This window comes from Mobula birostris, chromosome 25 (genome assembly GCF_030028105.1).
Source record: "Mobula birostris isolate sMobBir1 chromosome 25, sMobBir1.hap1, whole genome shotgun sequence".
Taxonomy (NCBI): domain Eukaryota; kingdom Metazoa; phylum Chordata; class Chondrichthyes; order Myliobatiformes; family Myliobatidae; genus Mobula; species Mobula birostris.
In genome coordinates, this window is record NC_092394.1 from 43,471,369 (window position 1) to 43,489,444 (window position 18,076).

Genomic DNA, 18,076 nt, shown 5'->3' on the forward strand with positions numbered 1-18,076 from the left:
AGAACTGACAGAACGTAAAGTACTAGATATAATAAGCTAGCTCAGAGTGCACTGTACTTTTACTGCATTGTAACATTGCACGATTATATAAACATTAGACAGGCAAAATAACTCCGCCATGGACTGTCCCAAGCCCGGCTGCAAATTTCCCTGGGTAATGGGATTGGCCACGGGGCTAAAATTCCATCCTGTAAAAACCCAGTGCTGCAGAAACGTCAACAGAAGCCTCCAAGGCCTCATCCCTGGGAGAGGAAGGATACACCAGCCCATGCCTCAGGAGGGGTGATGGGCTTAAAAAGAAGGTAGGCAAAATAGTTGATTCAGAACAATATGAAGACAGTGGGCTGCAGGGTCTGTTACAGCACAGGATGATTGCAATGTCCTGTATATTCTGAGCTTCTCATCTTACTTTTAAACTTCAAATACTTAAGAATCTCCACCCCATAAATGTTTTACTCATAGATATAAATGCTTTATCTTTCTTTCTCCTGAAATATTTCACATCGCCTTGCTCCACACAAAATTTCATGGGGCTTTACCTACTCATTTGTCTATATTCTACTGAAATCAACTTAGTCATCTCAACAATTAGGCATTCTCCCTTCTTTGGTTCCTTTTTAAATGACATGTGCAGTTAATGAATCAAATCCAACTCAAAATCCTTCAGGCTTTCTGGAGTAAGTTCATTACTTGGTTAAATTCAATTTATTATGGTGAAATCCTCATCAAATGGAAAACAAAAGATGTTATTCTGTCTATTTTAACAAAATAATTTTACTTCATTTACCAACAACTCAACAATCAAGCAGTCACAACTGATAGCTCTTCTCAGGCAGTCCCTCAGGATCAAGGATAACTTACTACTGCTTCTTCTCCAGTCTAGTGGATTCTTGAGATGATTTGTGAAGTCAATGCTTAAATCACAGCCTCCTACAGGTGGGCAGTTTGCCAGACACGCCACTGTGGGGCATCTACAATACACACACAGGAAATTGAAGTTGTAGAACCAGCACAGGACGGTAAAGCTTTTAAGTGTATGGCCACCAGGAGGCGAAAGCTCCAGAAACATCTTCACTTTCAGGTGTGGCAGGGCAAGAGTAAATGATCCATCTCAGCTTCCTCCTAGTCAAAGACTCTTCAGTTAACTTGAATCACTCTAAATGTTATTAAGAGACAACAAAGGCCATGGAGCCAGAACTAACTATGCTTTTAGCAAATCCATTCCAGTGCAGTTTGCAACACCAGCATCTACAAAATAATGTGGAAAATTGTTCAGGTTTCATAAGAAGTAGGATAATCCCAGCTGGCTGATTATCACCCAGTTTACTTCTAACCAGTAGTTAAAGATGCCCTCAACAGTAATATTAAATCACAGGTATTCAACAATATACTGGTTAACAATGCCTAGTTTGCATGTCACCAAGATTAATTGGCTCCTGACCATAAGGTGCTCGCGCTTCAAAAGGACCAACGAGCTGAATTCCAGAGGTAAGGCAAGAGGATCGAGGTAACATATGACCAAAAGTGATGCTAAGGAGTCATGGTCAAGCACATCAAAACGTATCATGTAGAAAAGCACTCCAGTGGTTGCAACCATACCCAAGTCAACAAAGATGGTTGTGGTTGTTGGAAGTCAGTTATACTTCTTTTGGGACATCATTGCAGGAGTTCCTCAGGGTGGTGTCCTCAGCCCAGTTATCTTCAGCTGTTTCATGACTTACCCTCCTTCCATTATAAAGTCAGATATAGAGATGATCACACCAAGGAATTCACAAAGTTCATTTCCATTTATAACTCTTCAGCAAATGAATTAGTCCACATCTTCTTGCAGCAACACCCAGACAATATTCAGGCATAGACCTGGGAGTATCATCCTTGCCACAAACACACCAAGAAATTACTCGTTTGAGAGGGTATAATTACCTACCCACCCCTGGATATTCAATGGTATCACCATTATGAGGTCACTTAACATCAATATTCTCAGAGTCATTACTCAACTGGACAAGTTGATAAACACTACGGCTACAGCATCAGTCAGCTCGATTGTTACTCAATCCCCTCTAAAACTTCACCATTATGTATCGCCTACAGAAAAATATTACAATTAACCGACAAGTCACAGACTATTCTGATGTGGAGATATACCATCACTGTGAGATACAAATCCTTAAACCTTCCTTACCAATGCCATTGTAGGTGTAGCTTTCAAGTTGGCTCCTCACCTGAGCTGATAAATATTTTAGGGATGTGAAATTGCTAGTGCCCCCTAACATCCAGATACTGAAAAATGAATGAGAGAAAAGCTATGCAATTCTGTCACATACAAACACAAACGTTGACTTATAATTAAATTAAGTAATCGGAGGAGAAGCCTCTGAACAAATGCCTTTCTTAAGAATACAGATTACATTTCCATAATCTGCTAGGGTGAAATTTGAACTCCAGATCTTTGTCTGCCTGTCCAGAACTGTATCGACCATGCTACCATTCCCAAGTACAGTGATAAGGAACAATAATGGAAACCTTTCATTTCCCATGATTGAGAAGCTCACAGTTAGGAGACAAAAGTCTAAAATTAAACATCTGAATTTCAGATAGAGAGCACTGAACTATCTGAAAACACTTGGTTAGGAGTGCATACTCACAACAAGTAGGAAGAGAAATGTGGTTGCAGTGGACCAAAGCTAGCAACTGAATTATCATGGCTTTGGATTCAGTTCTTGCTTCAGAAATTTGTGATCCTAAAAGCATCAAGCCAGATCTTGAAGTTAAAAATAGCCACTAGCTGTCACCAACCTAGAATTAGGTTGCTCACTTAGATCAAGAAAGGACTTTCCCATTCCTTGATGCCAGTTTCAGAGGACAAAATACACTAAAGAATATTGCTGTTGTCAATCAGGCTTGAAGAATTCTCAATGGTCACAAACCAGAAAGAAAATTCATCATTTACAACTAACTTTTCCACTCATTTTACAGAAAACCTAACAGTTATGGACATTTTTCTTTTGATTAAGGTTGAAACTGAAATATACCACACTGTAGAAACATTTTAAAAATCTCAGGAATATTTATCAGAGACTGAGGGAGACAATGGCTTATGCACAAAATTAGTTTCTAAGAGTCAGATCGGTAATTCAGCAATTATGAATTGAAAGTCAAAGTTGAATTCATTGTCATTTGCACAAGTATATGTATGTATGGTGCAATGAAATGGCATTTAATCAAATTCAGTTACATCTGACACAAGGAGGGTAAGCTTTCAATAGTTTCTACATTGGGAATACGGCATAGGAAATTCATAATATTTTTGTATCAGATGAGCACTTGAATTGCCAAGACAGTTAAGGTTATGAATTTAATACAGATGAAAACCTGATGTTGCCATAAACATGACAGACAGAAGAGCCTATTTCTGTGCTGTTTGATTCAAGGTCCAAAGTTCACAGTACATTATCAAACCATGTATACTTCATACAACACTGAAAGGCAGCCAAGAAACAAAGAACCCCAATAGAACCAAATTCAGAAGACCTCAGACCAGCACAGAGTCAAGCAAACCCCACGGAGGAGTCAGCCAAATTGGCCCGTCATTCATCTCCAATCCCAAGACCCCGAACATTTCAATCTTGCCTGGCACTTAAATTGTCCAAACCTTGGGTCATTCCTGGCCCAGGGGTTCGGGCCCCATTGCCTCGATATGGCCTGTATCTGACCTTTCCAATTCAGTTTGGCTGTTAAATGAATCAAACCTCAGATCTTTCCACGCCTCGCCTTGTCTTGGCACCACCGCATCGAATTGCCTCCGAAACCACTCCAGCTCGGCCATATTGCAACTCAGCGAGACTCCAGTTACACCGCAAAAATGCCGTATCATACAGATAATTCTGCTCAACTCCGACAGGGAACCCACAGGCCACTGTTGGCAGTGACCATTTACCAGAAAAAGTGTGAACAGTAAAGTATTCAGCTGTTTTTTTTTGTTTCATTGGCCACTAACAAGTTGTCACTCGAACCAGAAGTAGTAGTGCCATCTTAATCTTGTTATTTGACTTTATTGAAATAAAACTAATGTCAAAGCACTAGTTCTTATCAACTTCCTACAGGAAAATTGTAATGCCCCAGTGTTATGGGGTGCAAGACTTTCAACTGTAACTGGTGCTTAACTGCTCAAGAAAATGCCATAAATTGCTTTCAGTTTTAAAGCTACTTTGGTTACATTGTTATGCCAACAGCAAATGCTGGACATTTATCTTCCATTCTCTCCATACTCTAAGCCTGCATTAAAACATTTATAATGTCCCACATGACCCAAAACTGAATTTGTCGCCCCAAATCCTATCACAGGGATAACTAACTTCAATATACCCAGTGGCTTGGTTGCCACCACCATGACAATGCATTCCACAGATCTACTAATTCACAGTTCAAAGTAAATTTACTACCAAACCACATATACGTCACCACATGCAACCCTGAGATTCGTTTTAGGTATACTCAATAAATCTATAGAATAAGAACAGAATAAATGAAAGACCTCCCAACTAGGACATTCAACCGGAGTGCAGACGATAACAAACTGTGCAAATACAAAATGAAGAAATAATAATAATAAATAACCAATAAATATCGAGAACATGAGATGAAGAGCCCTTGAAAGTGAGTCCATTAGTTGTGGGGACATTTCAATGATGGGGCAAGTGAAGTTGAGTGAAGTTATCCCCTTTGGTTTAAGAGCCTGATGGTTCAGGAGTCATAATTGTTCACGAACCTGGTGGTGTGAGTCCTGAGGCCTCCTGTAACTTCTTCCTGATGGCAGCAGCAAGAACAGAGCACGTCCTATGTACTGGGGGTCCCTGATGATGCTTTCTACGATAACATTTTGTGTAGATGTGCTCAATGGTGGGGAGGACTTTACTTGTGATGGACTGGGCCGTACACATTACTTTTTGGAGGATTTTCCGTTCAAGGGCATTGGTGTTTCCACACCAGGCTGTGATGCAGCCTGTCAGTATACTCTCTGTTACACATCTGTAGAAGTTTGTCAAGGTTTTAGATGTCATGCCAAATCTTCTGCAAACTCCTAAGAAACAAAGGTGTTGCTGTGTTTTCTCCATAATTGCGTGCTCGGGCTCAGGACGGGTCCTCCGAAATAATAACACTGAGGAATTTAAAGTTGCTAACCCTCTCCACCACTGATTCTCTGATGAGGACTGGCTCAAGGACCTCTGGTTTCCCTCTCCTGAAGTCAATAATTAACTCCTTGGTCTTGCTGACATTGAGTAAGTGATTATTGTTATTGCACCACTGAAGCAGATTTTCAATCTCGCTCTGATATGGCGATTCATCAGCACTTGTGATTCGGCCGATGACAGCGGAGTCACCGGCAAACTTGAATATGGCATTGGAGCTGTGCTTAGCCACAGAGTCATAAGTGCAAAGTAAGCAGAGCAGGGAGCTAAGGACACCGTGTTGTGGTACAACTGTTCCAATGAATATCGTGGAGGAGATGTTGCTGCCAATCCAAACTGACTGGGGTCTGCAAGTGAGGAAATCCAGGATCCTATTGCACGAGGTATTGACAACCAATTCTTGGAGATCATTTTGCAGGGTATTAAATGCTGAACTGTAGTCGATAAAGAGCATCCTGATGTCTGCATCTTTGCTGTCCAGATGTTTCACGGTTGAATGAAGGGCCAATGAGATGCCATTTGATCTAGACCTCACAAACAAGAGAAAATCATCAGATGCTGAAAATCCGAGCAACACACACAAAACGCTGGAGAAACTCAGCAGGCCAGGCAGCATCTCTGCAAAAGAGTAACAGTTACCATTTCAGGCAGAGACCCTTCATCAGGTGAGTTTCAGCCCGAACCATCGACTATTCTTTTCCAAAGATGCTGCCTGGCCTGCTGAGTTCCTCCAGCATTTTGTGTGTGTTGCTCTGATGTAGACCTGTTACTTCAAATGGCATATTGCAGCAGATCCAAGTTACTTCTCAAGCGGGAGTTGATATGTTTCATCACCAGCCTCCCAAAATACTTCATCACTGTGGATGCAAGTACAAATGGGCGATAGTCATACAGGCAGGTCACCACACTCTTCTTGGGCACCAGGTAGCAAGGGGGGGGAGAAGATGGCGACGCAATGGCAGCGTGCGCGGCCACTTCGGTGATGATGTCTGTTATCTGTCAAGTAGGAGACCGTGCACAATCCTGATTTGATGGAGACAGACGTGAGAGCACAGCGGAACATCTGGAAAGCTTCTGAAATGCCCGCTTCGCTGCCGCTGCTACTGTGTGGTAACCGGAATCTCCGGAGCTGAAGGCCCCAAAATCCTCGGCTTTGCCTGTTTCAGTGGCCAGGGCGAGGTCGAAGGCGCTTGGCAGAGGATGGCGCTCGGGAGGCTGTATCGGAGAGGCTGGTCGGAAGCTCAAAGTTTTCGGACGGATGGACTCAGTGTCGGCTGGGGTCGGCTGCTTCCAAGGCATTGGCGAGTTGACGGTGCCTGGAGGTTTATGGCAGGGAGTTTCTCCCTTTTGCCGCCTGCTATCAGGGACTCGGGAGTCGATTGACTCAGGACTTTGAGACTACTTTTTTTTTTACTGTGCCCATGGTCTGATCTTTATCGAATTATGGTATTGCTTTGCACTGCTGTAACTATATGTTATAATTATGTGGTTCTGTCAGTGTTAGTCTTTAGTCTGTCTTGTTTTCTGTGATATCACTCCGGAGAAATATTGTATCATTTCTTAATGCATGTATGCATTTCTAAGTGACAATAAAAGAGGACTGAGTGTTCTCATAATCTAAATATCTGAGTGAAGACTCCAGCCAGTTGATCAGCACAGGTACTTGTCCAAGTACCTTGTCTGAGCTGGATGCCTTTCCTGGGTTCACCCTCCTGAAGGCAGCTTGCACACCGGCTTCAGAGACTGAAATCATGGGATGATCGGGAGATGTAGGAGTTTGTGATGGTTCCTTCATGGTCTGATGGTCAAAACGAGCAGACAAGGTGTTGAGCTCATCTGGAAGTGAAGCCCTATTGTCGCCTACGCCACTTGATTTAACTTTACAAGATGTTATGGTATTCAAACCCTGCCACAACTGTCAAGTATCCTTCATTGATTCAAGTTCATCCTCTGGCTAAGAAATTCTTTCTCACAAATAATTCTTCCTCACGTGTCTGTATTTTCACATTTGGTCCTCAATTACGACACAAGATGCTGGAAGCCTATATCTTGCTTACTTAATGAAGATCAACTATCAAGTTCAGAGAAAGGCATTAACATTTATTTATAAAACTATAGGATATCGGAGCAGAATTAGGCCATTTGGCACATTTAAGTCTTCTTCACCATTTCATTTTGGCTCTGCCCCAATCTCCAGCCTTCTCCTTGTATCCCTGCATGCCATGACCAATCAAGATTTTATCAATCTCTGCCTTAAACTTAGTGACTTGGTCTCCACAGCCACCTGTAGCAACAAGTTCCACAGATTCACCACTCTCTGGCCAAAGAAATTCCTCATCTCCTCTCTAAAAGGATATCCCTCTATTCTGAGGCTGTGTCTCTGGCCTTTGACTCCCCCACCACAGGAAACATTTATAATGCATTTCTACTTGAAACTCAAGGTGAACAAAACATTTATTTCTATTGCTACTTTCCTCTTATCGTCCTGAGTTTTTGGACACACAAAGTTATTTACAAACGAATTTCATTCTGTGCATATAAAGCTGCAGTTGTTATTTGAGCAACAGATATTAGGTCCAAATAAAGATAGTATCTGAAGTAATCTGAGCACTTTAATTGGCTTGTTTGCTAACCGCTGACGGATTTTCCCCCCACTGACTATTCAAATATAGGGACTGATTGTCTACTTTGAGCTATGATTGCTTTATGGCTGTTGCTGATGTCAAAAATCCATTTCCAGGCATGGCAGAAGTACAGTGCAGATTGTTAGACAGGAGACTGGAGGAAAAAAACATGTTAAGCACAGATTACTTATGATGTGCAATTCATTGCCTCCACGGGGGAGAGAAATAAAGTGAATCAAACTTTCAAAATTGAATTGTACAAGCATTAGAGGGAACGATTTACAGGGCAATAGTTTTGAAAAAATAACGGTAAACATTACCTTATTTATTTACTATTATTTTTTTCCGCCCTCTGTCCCTCTCACTATAACTCCTTGCCCATCCTCTGGGCTCCCCTGCCCCTTTCTTTCTCCCTCGGCTTCCCGCCCCATGATCCTCTTCCTTCTCCAGCATCATATCCTTTTTGCGAATCAAATTTCCAGCTATTAACTCCATCCCTCCCCCTCCTGTCTTCACCTATCATTTCCAATCTCCCCCTCCCACTTTCATATCTCTTACTCTGTCGTCTTTCAGTTAGTCCTGATGAAGGGGCTCGGCCCAAAACGTCAACTGTACCTCTTCCTATAGATGCTGCCTGGCCTGCTGCGTTCACCAGTATTTTTTGTGCGTGTTGCTTGAATTTCCAGCAACTGCAGATTTCCTCATGTTTGCGAGGGTAAGCATTCAATGGCATTGCTGATGGGAGCTAACAGAGACTCGATGGGCTGACTGGCCTCCCTCTGTGTAAAAATGACTTGAACCAGGGGTTCCTAACCTTGGATCCACGGACCCTTCGGTTAATGATAGAGGTCCATAGCATAAGAAAGGTTGGGAATCCCTATTCCATGACCATCTTCCCTCTTCACAAGCAAAGATGCACAACTGAAGAATTTTCAGCCATATTTAGCAGAAGTTCCAATTTGAAGATCCATTACAGCCTCCTCCTGAAGAATCCTGAGGCACAAAAGGTAGTTTCCATTACAATTTAGTCAATGTATCAAAAATATCTGAGATCTTTGGCTCTTCCATCAATAATCCAGAATAAATATTTTCTCTGAGGAGCTGCAACTCTGGTCGAACTGCAACTACAGCATGGGTGTCTACCCCAGAAAGCAGTAGTTGAAGGTTTTCCAATATATTGTACAGGAATTCCAACAGAAACAAAACACCAATAGAACGGGATTAACACAAGGAACAATTTTCCTAATGGAGATCACAGGGTTGTGGCTGAGAATCCAAGCACAGCAACGGCTTAATCTAAGGTGCCAGGACCCCACCAAACAATCTCTCTTCCCCCCCTTCATAAGGCAGAAGATACAAGTGCCTGAAAGCACATACCACCAGGATCTTGGACAGCTTCTATCACACTGTTACCAGACCTCTTGAATGGGCTTTTTGTACAATAAGATTGACTCTTGGCCTCAGTCAGCCTCATTATGACCTTACGCTTTGTTCACCTGCACTGCAGTTCTTCGGAAGCCCTAACATTTTAATCTGCGTTGTTAAAGTTTCACTTTATTCTAGCTCTAGATGAGCTTTTCACTGTATCTTGGTATATGTGAAAACAATAAACCAATAGTTCAAAGTCCAAAGTATATTTTATTATCAAAGTACATATACATTATACAACCTTGAGATTCACCTCCTTACAGGCAGCCACGAAACAAAGAAACCCAAAAACAAACCCTATAAATACGCAAACAGACTGTCTAACACACAGTGCAGAGAATTTTAAAAAACACATCATGTCCATACGAAAATAAAATAACCCATTAAAAGAGACCTCGAACACCCAATGTGCAATGAAAAATAAACATCATGCAAATAGTAACCGCAAGCAAATAGCACCCTGAACTGAAGTCCACAAGAGTCTCATAGTTTAGCACAGAGACAAGTGATCATAAAGCAGTGATCTTAATTGGTCCGTACCTTGCCTAAGGCCCTGACACCTTGACCTTTGCAATCTGGCCCGGCTCCATCTGAACATCAGGTTCTGCCTCTTCGAGCAGTAATCTTAACCGGCCTGAACCTCGCCTTGGGCCTCAACATCCTGATCTTTTCAATCTGGCCCGGCACTTAAATCTCAGTCCAAACAACAGGTTCTGCCACTTGGATACGCTGGACTTTGCCGCACCAATTCGGCCTGTACCCGATCTTTCACGCTCTTGCACACTCTCAGCAACAGGCCCCCCGCCTTGCCTTGCCTCTGCCACAATGCATTGCCTCCAAGTCCAAAGGGAAGTTACAGATGATTACTTACAATGTTGACAGAAAAAGAGTGATGAACAAAGTATTTCATTAACACACATGAAATGCTGGAGGAACTCAGCAGGCCAGGCAGCATCTATAGAAAAGTGTACAGCTGACGTTTTGGGCTGAGACACTTCCGCAGTATTTAGTTGGTTTCCTCATTTCGTTAGCCACCAGCCAGAAGTCGCACAAGTTCACAAGCGCCCATCATTTCAGTTTACCCGAGCCATCAGCCACATGGCGACTGGGAAGAGTTTTTAGCAAGGCTGAGACTGAAAAATCAACTTCCCCCACTGTCTGCATGCACACTCAGCATGTCCTTGGTGTCAAAGACCCATCTGGACAGGTATCCCACTGGCTCATGCCACGGTTTCAAGCACTCTTTTGATGAGCTACAAATGGCACAATCGACTGCAGGTTCTTCTGCATCAGCATCTCTGCCATACCATCCCTCCCTGATTTTAATCTTAATGGAGACCAGCAGAGACACATAAACCTGAGAGATTCCAAAGTAACATTGATTTTGTGGAAGGACAGCGTTTTATGAGACTACACATTAAGAAAATAAGTAGAGAGGAAGGGGACAGAAGCCAGAATAAGATGGGAAGCGTGAAGAGGACAAACTGACACTCACAACACGCTAGAGGAACTCAGCAGGTCGGGCAGCATCCTGACGAAGGGTTCCGGCCTGCAACATTGACTGATCGTTTCCACGGATGCTGCCCAACCTGCTGAATTCCTCCATCGTGTTGTGAGTGTTGCTTTAACCCCAGCATCTGCAGATTATTTTGTGTTTAAGAGTACAAACTGGCAGGTCATGAGTGAGATCAAATGAGGGAAAAGGTGAGAGAGGGTGGGGAAGGGGGGTTAAATTAGATGGGAGGGTATAGGTGGAAGATTTAAAGAGCTGAGGAAGAAAGAATCTAATAGGAGGGGACAGTGGACCAAGGAAGAAAGTGAAGGAGGAGAGGAACCAGAGGGAGGCGATAGGCAGGTGAAGAGAAGAGAAAGGGTGACAGGATAACTGGAATGGAGAATGGAAGAAGAGAGGAGGGAGTGGCAAGAAATTACCAAAAGTTAGAGGAATTGATATTCATGCCAGAAGGTTGGAGGCTACCCAGACTGAACACGTGGTCTTGCTCCTCCAGCCCGAGTTTGGCCTCATCAAGGCAGTAGAGGATGCCATGGACAAACATATTAGAATGGGAATGCAAAGTCGAAGTAAGTAGCCACCGGAAATTCTGTCTTTTGAGGTGGACAGAATGAAGATGCTTGAAGTGGTTCCCCAATATACACCAGAAGATCCCAACAGATCTGCAGAGGATGAGTCTAGCTTCCCGACCTTGGGGAGTGGTAAATGTTTTCCCTCTGAGTTTAAAACGAGAACAGCAAGCATTATGGGGGGAAATTAAGTTTGATGCACAGAAAGCAGTCTGAAAAAAAGTTTCTTGAACTTTTTCCTTCAGAGTTTTAACACTCAGAATTCTCAAACCAGGAAGCTGAAGATCCTTTGTCACTATTCACTCATTTGGTAATGGAGACGGCCTGACCCTCAGGCCTCTCCTGCTCCCAGTATTTTAATGTTGCCACACCCCAATATAACTCACCCACAAGATATTCTGCTCACAAACTGTCACTACTGGAACATAATGCTGGTAAATTCTCAGAATGCGCTATCAAAAAGCAAGAAATAGAATCCTTCTAATTACCCCAATCTTCAAGACCTCACAGAGTGATGGAAAGAGCAATCACAATGCTCTTAACTGATACCTGTAATAACAGTGATTTGTTTTAAACCAGCTTTCATCCAAGTGTGGACGATAGGGTGAATTCCAGAGGTGACGTCCCAGTGCAATAAAGTATACTTATGGGTATACAAAAAGCAGCATTTGACTCCGTGAGCTCAAGGTATATCTTTTTTTCTGCCATGGACCAATAACATTAAAAAGAGTCCATGGAACCTAGGTTAGGAACCTGTGCTATTGGGAGATCAAATTCAACTTGACAATGGCTAATCTGAACCCAACCCTTGCCAGAAAAATAAACACCTCTGACTCGCGACTGAACTGCTTAATGATGAAACACTAAATATTCACATCAGGAACACTGCGTCCAAGCAGCAATGCCCGCAAATAAATTAGAATACCGAGTGGTTAAGTGATAGAATCTCTTGAATCCCATTTATCATGGCATTTAAGAAACTGGAATACAAGTACTTAAATAAGTTTGTCATTTAAGTATAAAGAAATTACTGGATCAGAGTGACTATACTGTGTACCTGCATCACTCATGTTGAGGAAAGGGAACCTCCAAACATTGCGCAGTCAAACCTCTGTGTACCTTCAGTCCCACCCGTGTAGTTAGACCTAAACTGCACTGTGCTCAGCAGTAATTAGGAATGGAACCAAGTGTCATCATTGGAAATGATATCCACATTCCATAATAAGCCCACAGACAGAATTAAAATGGAAGCAGAGGTTGATAATTCAGTCCTGCTGCACCATTCAATATGATAATCTTTGATCATCCACTTCAATACCTCGTTTCCACCTCCCCAAATTGCTTCAACCCTTCAGCATTTAGAAAGATTTCCATCGTGTTCTTCAATCTATATGACGATTTGGCTTCCGCTGCTTTCTATGATAGAGAATTCTACACATTCATCAACCTCATGAAGAATATTTCTGACTACCATTCGAAATGGCATACCCTGAAGTTCTGACTCCCATTTCTGGACTCCCCATTCATTGATATCACCTTCTCTGAATCTTGTCTGTCTAACCCTATTAAAGTTTTATAGGTTTTGATGAAATCCTTTCTCACTGATCTACCTCCAGTGAATATAGACCTTAACAAACTCGGTCTCTCTGCCAGTCTTGCCACCTCAAGAAAGAGCCTATTAAACTGTTGCTGTATTCGTTCCGCAATGAAAATATTTTTGCTATATACCATAACTCCAGAATACACTCTAACAGACCCATTAGCCAGATCTACAGTATGTTTCAATATTACACTGTGTGCAATGCCATTGCAAAATCAGTACTACTCCTTTTGGTTAGAGACACTTACCCTCAATGAGTTCAACAGTTTCAGATAATCAACACTTTCCCAGGGCTATATTCCACCTTGACCTCAGATGCTGCCCACGTCCATTTGGCATGCTTTCTCACAGCTCGTGTACACCTCACCAAGACACAACCCATGATAGGTAACTGGCTACTGTGAATTAAACCTCATTGTAGGTTTTTGCAAAGAGAATTCCTTCATCTTCCCCTTCCCTGCTGCTTCGGAAACTCTTTCCAATTACGATGGAAGGCTGATGATCTGAAATGTTGGCTGTTTCTCTCTCCTCAGATGCTGCTCAGCCTGTTGAATATTTCTAACTTTTTAAGCCAGAGATATTGGAGTGGAGAGAAACTCAATGGTGATGGGAACCAGAAATGGACAGGTAATCTAATTCAATCAACACACACACACACACACACACACACACACACACACACAACTGAAGGAACTCAGCAGGTCAGGCAGCATCTATGGAAAAGAGTACAGTCGATGTTTCAGGCCAAGACCCCTCATCAGGGAATCTAATTCACCAGTTTACCACTTGGGTCAAGTTCATCCAAGAGAGTATTAGCAGAAAAGTAACCCATGTTCAAACTCAATATCTACATGAACCCCTGAATGGCAAACAAGAAGTCAAATCATTTCTTTTCCGGGTCTACATGGTGAAGTCAATTGCACACAGCAGGGAACAAACTGGGGTCAGTCCAATGTTGTGCATGGACACCATACTCTTGAAATCCCTTTGACACTGTGGCGAGATGCAGCTGGGGAACTAATAAGGAACAAAAGAAATAGTTTGAAACCAGCTGCTTGGAAACAAAGTTATTTAGTGCATGGTACCGTGGAGGGGAAAATAATTTTGCACATCTTCGGGATGGGTAGAATTAGAGGGAATTGAGCTGCTCTAACAGTATTCAAACACCGTGTACCCATGACTTACTAGTGGCTTTACAATATGGACAAAGGAACTGAACTCGAACATTGTAGTTACAAAACCTGCACCACAGATCACTTCCACAATGACGAAATGGCTAGCCTGAGTTTTCCTTCAGCAATCAGACCTAACATTTGTTCAAAATCCACTTTGATCAGAACACCATGCTGTCTTTCTCATATATTCAACACAGCAGGAGTGGAAACAAGAAACGTAATGGTAACAAACGCAACTCAGAACTGCCTGACATAATAGTGCCCCAATAAATCATGTTAGGTTAATCTGGTCACTTTGCATTTCCTGTTTCTCAAGATGTTTTAAGTGCATTTTTTTTTGGTTTTGGTCAAACTAGTTTTCTATGCCTTTTCCCACAAAAAACAAAATCCAACAAGGCCACCTTGTAATGAGAATATAATGTCCTCACTGACCTTCACCACTATTGTTAGTTTCATTGCCTCACGGGCAGATAGTGCTTTCAAACATCATGCAAATCAACCTCCCAATATTTATGGTCATCGCAGCTAACCTGCTGTGGAAATCCTCAGCCGGGCCTCCTACCTTAAAGCCTGCTCCCAGGTGCTTCCTATGTTTTACCTGTACAGGTATGATCTCATTCAGAAGTTTAACTGCTGTATACATCCAGTGCCTCTAATCAGTACATATTTTTAAGCAAGGCCTGACAAATGAAATTCTCATTTATAATTCCATACATAATATTCAGAGTCCGATCTCATTCTTCTCCAGTCCTCGATATATCTGCATTCCCAATTTAACAGTGGAGTAGGCCCTTCAACCCACAATGCCCAGCACCTACGACTTAACAGGACATACGTCTTTGGACTGTGGGAGGAAACTGGAGCACCCGGAGGAAACCCACACTGTCATGGGGAGAATGTATGAACTCCTTACAGACAGTGGCGGGAATTGAACCCGGGTCGCCTGTACTGTAGAGCACTGTGCTAACCGCTACACTACCGCACTGCTCTGGATTCGATTCCTGCACGACTGGAACCCATAGGGAATTATATTCTTGGTCTCCCTGTCATCTTCCACTTGTACCCAAAAGGTGAGAGAGAACCAGTAAGTTAAACCCAAGCTGGGTCCACAGAAAACAAGTCACCACTAAACTCAGGTGCAGTAATACTAAATACCCTGTAAAAACTGTCAATTTAACCCATGCAATCCCAGGCATACAGAGCCAGGTAATGATGTTTAAAAATATTACCCTCAGAATTACATGCCTCTCATTACCCTGGGTCATGGGAAAAATCACAAGCCAGGCCTGATCAACCCTGGCTGGGTCACCTCGGGGAGGGTGTCTAATGATTAAAGACCCAAAACACCCAACGACAACTAAGATCTCAAATGGTTCAGAAGATAAAGATTATTACCAAGAAACTTTCCATTTTAGTTATGACTATGTCATAAACCATATCCACATCACCAGAAACCAACCTAAAACCAGCACAGAGAAGCCAATTTTGCATCTTCACTTTGTACCCCTAATGAATTGTTTTAAAAAAGCAACAAATTCTGGAAATATGAAACGGAAAAAGAAAATTCAGGAATCATTCACATTTGGCAGTGTATGTGGAAAAGGAACAAAGAGTTTCAAGTCAAAGACCCTTCATCAGAACTGACAGCAAACAGTTACTGTCTAACTTGCAGTTTAAAATGTTCTTTTACTTTCAAATTCACTCCCACTTCTCTTTCAGAAATGCCAAGCTCAAAGTTTTCTTTTGCTGTCTATGGGATTTTTATCAGTCTCTTCCGCCTTACTTACTCTCAGTGGATTCACATTAAACTAATTTATTTTCTTTCTATAAATGCTTCCTGATCTGCTAAACATTTCCAACATTTTCTGCTTTTATTAGGAAAAGAATCTGCAAAGCTGATAAACAGTACATCAGATTTTTAACACTTTATTAACTAACCATGGCATTTTTACATTTTTTTTTCCTTTTTAGGACATTGGTATCACTGGAAGACAGCCATTAATTGCTCATCTGTAACTGTCCTTTCACTCCCTGTTGCCCTTCAGGTACCAATCCTTGGGCAGAGCAGTTGTCTTTGTTCTAAATTACCTGTACCATGGGCTCCAGGGTGAGGGCTATTTCTCAAGGGGTCAGGGTAGATGGGAAGAAAGAAAACATTGAGAAATAGGGAGCTGTCACATTCAGACCCAGTCTGACCACTGACCAAGAATTCAGAGAGTTCAAGCAAACCAGCACCACATACCAGGACTATACACCTTCTGGGTGGAAGGCTCAAACCTACTTAAAGAGGAAGTTAAAAGAAAGTAAAGTTACACATTATCCCTAATTGCTGTCACCCCTAGTGTCTGCATTGTTGGAGCCTGCTAACACATTTATAAAACCCTAATTTGGGAAAATTGAATGTTTTCTTCTCACATTTATTCTCAAAGGTTGTGTCAGATCTGGTATCCCACCAAGCTTGCACTCTTGTGCGAGCCTTGTCGGTGGGCAAGTCAAACCTCCATAAATCTCATGTAGTCTGTGGGGATTCGCTCTCCCCACCACTTCCTCCACGTTCATTTATACCGCCAGGGTACAGCTGTAGAAGCAATGAAATGTTGTGGGAGGGTATTTGATCTCACACTGGTGAGAGTCCCCAGCTCAGTGCCACACAACAACGTGACTGTAGGAATCTGACCACCATTAGGCACAGCAGAGACATCTCCGTGGCGACCGAGATTCTAAGTGAAATGAAGGGAGCCCAGCTCCACCTAGGAGCAGATTAGGTATGACTGCTGAAGGTTTTTTTTTTGTTTGGAGAGCATGAATGTCAGCCTCAGGCCCATTCCACTGGAAGCTCAGAACACCAAGACTCCTAGTCAGGTCACAGCATCAAAAGATTTTTGCCTAACTTCGATAAGTGACAGAAATGGTCAAGTTTCCTCATGTAAATTTAATAGACACTTGAACAGATTGATATCTAACAAACTCTTAGATGGCCTCATGGATGAAAGAAAAATGGAGAGCTATGGGGGAGGGAAGCAAGCTCTAGATTGATTTTGGAGTAGGTTAAAAGGTCGGCACAATATTATGGGCTGAAGGGCCAATACAGTACTACAGTTCTATGTTTTATGAGATAAGTATATAAAAGATAAACTACTGTTCAACTGAGTAACAAAGCTCAAAGTAAACTTTTTCAAAGTGCATATATGTCACTATATATAACCCTGAGATTTGTTTTCTTGCAGGCATACTTAGAAAATGCAAACATAGTAAAATCAATGAAAGACTGCACCCAACACGATGGACAAGCAAACAATATGCAAAAGGCGACTATGCAAATACAAAAAATATACTAAATAAATAAGCAATAAATATTGAGAACATGAAATGAAAAGTTCTTAAAAGTGAGTCTTTTAAGTTGTGGGAACATTTCAGTGATATGGTGAGTGAAGTTATCTCCCTTGGTTCAAGAGACTGTTGGTTGAGGGGTAATATCTGTTCTTGAACCCGGTAGTGAGAGTCCTGAGGCTCCTGTAACTTCCTCCTGATGGCGGCAGCATAAAAAGAGCATGACCTGGGTGGTGGGAGTGTTTTCCTGTAACAGCTCTCCAAATAGACATGCTCAATGGTGGGAAGGCTTTACCCTTGATGGACTAGGCTGGATCCACTATTTTCTGTAGGATTTTCCTTTCAAGGACCTTGGAGTTTCCATACCAGGCTGTGATGCAGCCAGTCAATACACTCTCCACCACACCTATAAAAGTTAGTCAAAGTTTTAGATGTCATGCCAAATGTTTGCAAACTCCTCAGGAAGTAGAAGCACTGCCATGCTTTCTTCCTAATTGCATTTGTGTACTGGGCCCAGGACAGATCCTCAAGAATGATTACACTGAGGAATTTAAGGTTGCTGGCCCTCCCCAATGAGGATTGGCTCACAGTACTTCGGATTTTGTGCTCTTGAAGCAATAATCTTGCTGACATTGAGTGAGAGGC

The 18,076-nt window shown here is 42.2% G+C and overlaps 1 protein-coding gene and 1 long non-coding RNA gene across 4 annotated transcripts in view; one reads left to right on the plus strand and one right to left on the minus strand.

Moving 5' to 3' along the window:
* The window catches only part of hip1 (huntingtin interacting protein 1), a 320,161-nt gene that overhangs the window by 185,064 nt on the left and 117,021 nt on the right, over positions 1 to 18,076 (minus strand). The gene's annotated exons all lie outside the window — the stretch shown is intronic.
* LOC140187703 (uncharacterized) lies at positions 157 to 17,566 on the plus strand. Its single transcript, XR_011883140.1, has 3 exons — positions 157 to 302; positions 13,460 to 13,553; positions 17,329 to 17,566. It is a non-coding gene; the product is annotated as an uncharacterized lncRNA (long non-coding RNA).